This window comes from Apostichopus japonicus, chromosome 1 (genome assembly GCF_037975245.1).
Source record: "Apostichopus japonicus isolate 1M-3 chromosome 1, ASM3797524v1, whole genome shotgun sequence".
In the NCBI taxonomy this organism is placed as follows: Eukaryota; Metazoa; Echinodermata; class Holothuroidea; order Aspidochirotida; family Stichopodidae; genus Apostichopus; species Apostichopus japonicus.
Window position 1 is genome coordinate 17766013 of NC_092561.1, and position 7105 is coordinate 17773117.

Below are 7105 nucleotides of genomic sequence, written 5' to 3' on the forward strand. Positions count from 1 at the left end.
AACACACCAAACGTAACAACGCACGTTTATTTACACCCTACATTCACTCCCACATCCGACCGCCTACCCAATGTTTTCGTTTCCCCCCTCGATTTCTATTACATTCTTCATTTGCATTATTTCTCCATGTTTTATTTTATTTTCTATGGTCTTGGGTATTTCTTCAGGTTTATTGTATTTTCTATAGGAGAGGCATTCAATACGAGTTAACATAGGTTTGATGGGGCTTGCCATTCATATGTCTTGTTTTTTGCCGCCATTTTGCGGTCTAGTCAAAATGGCGGCAAGGAATGTGTCGTCTGTAGGAAACTAGTAACTTCAGGTGGGCGAGGGGTATCGAAAACAAAATGTTATTATTGTGCGACGACTTCTAAGATTATAATGAAATCGTTCTTTTATTGGTTCTGTGAGAGTTATGGCGATAAAAGATGTTCGTCTCATTAATCAAGCAATACCTATTAAGTGTATCTTTTCATAGCGTTCGCAATTATACTCTCTTCGAGTTCCCTTTGGCTTAAATAACTTATTTTCTAGAATTTTCTTCATGTCAGTAATTATAGAAACTGTCGATTCATTGAAATTGTTCCTCTCCTGGTAATTAACAATTGAATGGAATGTTGCATTCGATGTTTGTTGTGTTGCTTCTGTTTGTGTAAAAGTTTGAGATATTTTCAATTGTATTCATGGGAGTTGTGGGTCTGTTAACTTTCAAAAAGACAAAAAAAGGTAAAAGAGAGAAAAAAAAACAATGTGCTATTTGGGATTTCATGGTATTGGCATTCCATAGGCGACTTTTTGGCATGGTTTTGATCATATAAAAACTGGGCCAATACATAAATTAGATTAAAACAATAAAAAGATTAGCAAAATGTTGAAGGAGATAAAGCCGAAACGTTTAGTAATTCTAAAAATTGTCTGCACAACATAAGACATGCAGCTACATATTTCAGTAAATGTTACAAGATGAAGCGACCGAAAAAATATCTTTCTTAGTGTTGCCATTTTGCCATAGATGATGACGGCTTTTAGCTTTTCGTACAAAGTAATTTTGTTTTATTTTTTTTATTTGAACCAGTCGTCTTTCCCAAGTTGGTGTACTTAATTTTATTCCATACGGGAAACACGAGACGAAAAGTTCAGCATTATAACTTCCCTTTTAATATCATAACGCATTTCATAACTGATATTTTTCCGAAGGTCTAACGTTATGCCAATTAAAGTTCAATATTCTTTCTCCCTGCTGCCAAAACACCGTTACAACTAGCATTCGTTTTACATGTAGCTAACTTCCACTCACCTCTACTAATTTAATAGAGTAGGCCTACCCTACATGTGTACAAACCGGAAACGAACGCTCTACCAAATCTAGCGTGCAGCAGTCCCTTGCTAGTTGTCAGGCATGCTTTAATAATAGAAAGCTATTTAACGCTTTTGGAGTTCAGGCCGAGGAACGAGTAAATGAGATTACACCACTGCACCGAAGGTTGAAATCAACGGGGCTGAAGTAATATTCTGCCAAAGAATAAATAATAATACTAAGAAGGAGAAAAAAAATTGGTAAGATCATGAAAAGGTTTAATGATAAAACACGTCTATAGGAAGCGGAAGTTTTTAATTATCGTTAACATTTGGGAAAGGACAAAATATTGGATGACGTATTTTGCGGTTGAGTGGAGTCTGAAATGGTGGACGGTGAACTGTTGGAGCTCTAATTAGAGTAACGAGCGTTTCATCGGGAGTCTGGGTAAACTGATGATGTAGGAAGCTTGAGGGCAATGGATTTGTACGTAAGGATATGGATAGGATGCGGTATATAATGTACGAATAAGCATATCAACTTCTCTGAAGATGTGGCATTGTAAATGAGAAAGGAAAGAATCTTTGAGACAAATGAAATAAAGACAGTAGATATATATCGCGTTATATCTTTCAATATATTTATGTATTTTCAGGATAGTTATTTCGGTATGAACATAAAAAAAATGAACAATGCATGCAAACTGTGGTGACATCTGATTAATACAGCTAACATGACTAAAACACAGAGATTCTGTCACCACTATATGGATGCTGTCACCATGCATTTTAGTTTTCACTCCAACTGAAATGAAACTAATCAGTTCCTACTTCACTTTGCCAGCTCATTCCAAACATTGTGAGAAAACGAAAAGGAGATAGACCTCACGATATTTGAGAATATGTGGTTTCTCGAGCGGAAATCCCAGTCTGCAAACCCAGTCTCTGAAAAGACGAAATCGGTTAAAAAGGCAAGCAATCGAAACTGTAGTAATCCGCTCATTTATTTCAACGAGCACACTGGGCAGTATGTAACAATAAAAAAAGACAAAAAGGTGAAAAAAAAAACAGCAGAAAAAAGAGATGCTTCATAACATACCAAACATTTTGAACTAATAAAATATACACAGAAAGCTGTTCAAAAACAGTTAAACCAACCACATATTTCGAACTGTAATTCATGTTAGAGGTTTCCCTCTCTCTTTCCCCTCTAAAATGGCGTCGATTTCAATGCGAACTATGATATAATAGAGATGTTTCACTCAAGTATATAGTAATAGTTCATTCGTACACCATATGGCTATACACATAATCCTACATGTGAATGATTTGCTAGACAAAACTGTATACAATATAGCTCTTTCTCATACATTTAATATATAAATATCTATTTTACATGTAAAAGTAAAATCCGATGTCACTATACAAAAAGAAAAAAAAAAAAACATGAAAGAAAGAAAGAAAACCGAATAATAGCAATAGTTATTTCAAACTATCTATAGCGTTGATATGATCGCCTATATCGCACCAGCAGTAGGAAAACTTTTAAAGTTCCATCAGCAAAACAAAGATCTTAAATCTGAACTACCATATAAACTTGTATTTCTGAGATTGTCCATTATTATCTAACACATGCATCCCTCTTCTAAAATGTTTCATCTATTTACCAAGCACTTTCCCCATCACATTTTTAATCAAATAACACTGCACAAGATATGTATCAACAAACCATTAATGGTTGCCCAATTTAAACTGCCACTCAAACTTCTTTTCCCCGCCATTTTTCTTTTTCCCAGGGTCATAATATGAACTGTGAACAATTTCAAGTACGCACAAATTCCACGATATTTGTAGTAATATAGAATCGGTAGAGTAAGAAGTATTTATTGATGTATATCATTTGAATGTCAATAAATATCATATTTAATGCCTTCTATAAGTAAACATGAGAGCAACTACAGCCTTTCAAGATATATTGACTCTTTAACTTAACGAAGATCGCTTTATGGAGTAAAATCAGAGGTAAATTAATACAGCAATTCATGCAGAAATGTTTGATTTTGAATATCTTGAAATTACACACAACTGTTGAACCAACAAACGCAAAGAGTTGTTTGGCATTGTCTTTTGTGCACAACAATGTCTTTTACATGAAATAACTGTCACATTGTGTGGGATACTGTTACTGTTGAACGTACACACAACTGTTGAACCAATACAAACACGTGTACTTAGTATTGTGTGTGTGTACAACAACCATATCTCTCACATAAAATACCTTCCAGATTATCAAGGAGACAATTATTCTCCCAAGCAGACGCCACTGTTGAAGCGACGAATTCAGAGTTATTTGGGAATTTACACTGTGTTTATGTACAAAGATGATGACTTTCACATCAAATTACTTTTTTTTCACAGGAGACTGTTACTCCTAAAAGAGGGAGACATCATTAACCAACAAAACACACAACCTAGTTAGTTATCTGACATTGCATTTGTGTACAACACTAGCGTCTTTCCCTTAATTTTTTTCATATTCTAAAGAAGAGATTTTGTAAAGACATACTGCATTTGCTCATCTAAAGTGGAGTCAAAGTACTCTCGTATTCACAGAAGAGACAACTGCTGGCTTAACAAACATGCAGGTACTTACTTGATGATACATAAGTGTATTTTGCAACTTAGTGCAATAACTCCTAATGAAACGTTGTCAATTTCTTTTGCAATGGCAAGCCTAAAACAATTAGTTTTGTTTTTACAAATCTAAGAGAAATTGTTGTCTTCAGGGCAACGAGTGTCGCTTGAAATCTATCAAATTCCTTAAAAATGACCAAGAATGAAATTTTCACTTAACTGATGAAACTATGGACAATCTAAAAGCAAAATCTTTGCACCGCTTGTCGAAATTGTGCTGCAAAAGTAACGTACAGCACTATTAACTGTACATGCCAGATTTTAGCCTAATGTCCTTACAGACTTTCCGAAAACATTTGGCCAGAACCTTATCATTATTATAATTGTAGGCAACATATGGAATATATGACAGATGCACACATATAAGCGTTTGCGCATATACTTAAACCTTACTTATTGACAAAGTTTAAAAATAAGTTGACAAAAAGTGCCAAGCAGAAGCAAGATATTACTGTTGGGTTGTCTTGTTACTGTTTGAGTTTGTATATACATGAATGGTAGGCTATATATACTGCGAGAATAATACCAAAATGACTGAAACAATTAGAACAACATCCCAACAATATTTCTTAAAGCAGGGAACAGAAAATCCTTTTTTTCTTCTCGCAATTTCTCGGCAACATCAGTGCTCGTAACAATCCCTGCTATAAGACAGTTCATGCTACAAACATTGCCTGAAGCTTTCAAGAAACTAAACTGTATTTCCAAATTCAAAACAGTTCTCTTCAAGAGTTCCCAACATGAACCTTTCCTTCAACTCACTTATTATTTACAACTATTTCTAAACTAATTTGCTCGCTGGAAGAATCGGCTCAAATAAAAAAAAGAAAAAAGAAAGAAAAGAAATAAAAAGAGACCTATGTCAGCACGTGTAAGCTTCGCAGGTCTTGAACACTTGTAAAGCTGTGATTTTGGTCGGGTTAGACATTGACTTTAATGCTACTTAATATTCACACATAATTGAATTCTCTTTAATCTAACTAAGAATTCGATACAGTTACAAAGCATTGGCAGCTTCTAAATTTAGGGGTTTATTCCAGTAAATTAAACTGAACATCCCACCAATTTAATATCTTGCTTTCAATTCAAAACTTATGAAACTTATGCTTAATTTCTTCCTGATGAACGTTTGGAAGAATGAAGAGGTTGTTTTAAATGTGTTTTTTTTTTAAACTTGAATAAGTACTCGTTTTCCCTTCAATGCTCGAGTGAGGTTACACCCGCTTTTTATCACCCCCAAAAGAAAATGCAGCTTGTATTGTCAGTATATTGTTTGATAGATACGGAAACTCAACCATGACGATACTCATTATTCTCCATCTGTAAGCTGAATCGAACCAAAAGGGAATTAGGCGATAACTCTACCTACCAAAAACTTAATGGTTTGAAAATTCAAGGAATTGAATTGGATAACCGATTGTTGTTAATTTTTTTTAAAAAACCTTGTAAATTATAAGTAATGTTGACTACATCACGTTTCCCCTAAGTACCAAGTAACAACAAAGGAACACTTTGTTGCAGTCGATGTGGTTTACTTCTCACCTGTCCTTCGAGACATTGATCCCATCTTAAGAAATAAGAATCAACATCACACATTTGGGCAAATATAAAAGTGAAGTTATTTGAATCCACTTGGCAAATAAATGGAAGCACAATGTTTTCTTAAATAGTTGGACAGAATTAACTTATATCAAGACATTTTTATCAATGCATTTGCGCATGTGCTCGTCCTAGTGCTGGTCACGTGAACCATGAAGCCCTCTTAGCTGTTCTGAATAGTGTGGAAAATTCTTTTATTTATCCTCAGTAGATGCTGGTTACAAAGTTTTTTTTTTTTTTTTTTAACATTTTGAATGAAGCAAAACGGCGGGATATAAATTAGCAAACGACATACTTGCTATCATTCACACCCTATCCCTTTACCACAACAACATTGAAAACACTATTCACATTAATTCAACAAAAATCTCACTAATTTAAATAATTAACTTTGAAGGAAAAAAGCCCAAAAGTAAAAGTAGATTCCTTGAACAAGGTTTTCTATGGTTTTATGAGCCAGTTAAGTATCCTTACAGATCGTGTTAACTTTTGCCGACAAAAATCCACATAAAATTCTGCAGGTATATTAGCTGGTAACAGGTTGAGACAGTGGTTATGATGTAATGTCATGTGACTCTATAGCTGTCCTTTGCATCTAAGGTACACTCACTTCAATATCTGGACAATTCAAGTACCGCTGTCAGCTTGCGAGATGGAAATTTTCCAACATTGGAAAGTTGTACGGCAAACTGCATCTTCATTTGGCGATAACAACATTCTACAGATATGACAGAACTAAAAACTTTTGCAAATTTTATTCCTACTTTTCAGAAATGAGATCAAAGATCTTCGTCAACGCTAGAGTTTGTAACCAGAATGCAAAAATGCATTGTGGTTTCGATGATGTAACATGAGCAGTTTGCTTCATGAATCTGACGTAATGGCTAGTGAGGGTTTACATGTTTACAAGGGTTTCACAACTTGACCCCTGGTTATTCATAATGGTGTCATTAACATATTCCAAAAGAAGATAGTAGGGTTCTCACTCTACTACAGAATGCTTTTTTCAAAACTGTTAACTGACGTACAACTTCATGTCAAATGATTGATTTGTCATTGAAGAACATAGTTAATATAGTGAAGCGTTCCCAAAGCTTTAATACTCAATTCAATGCAACCCAATATATTGTTGCCTAGTCAACACTTTGTGGATGTCATATGTCTGTTTGAAAAGGAAAACATAACAAAAACAAACAAGCAAAACATAACAAAACAAAACAAAAAGAATATGCAGAGAAAAAAAAACAGGAAAGTAAATTGAAAAGAAGAGAAGTTTCTCTATAACTCCATCTTCTTATGTACAATATATATTTTCTATACAAAATAAATAAATACTGACATATTTAGAAAACTGGTAAGTTTTAATATCTTGGAGTACTGAAAGCTACAAAGCAACTTATTCTGCTGTTACCAAAAATCGATTCATGCATGGCTCCAAGGCGGATTGTTCTGGATAGTTTTTAATTCTCACCAGTTACTAGATTTTGACAGTTATTAGATTCGGTCACAAGTTTCT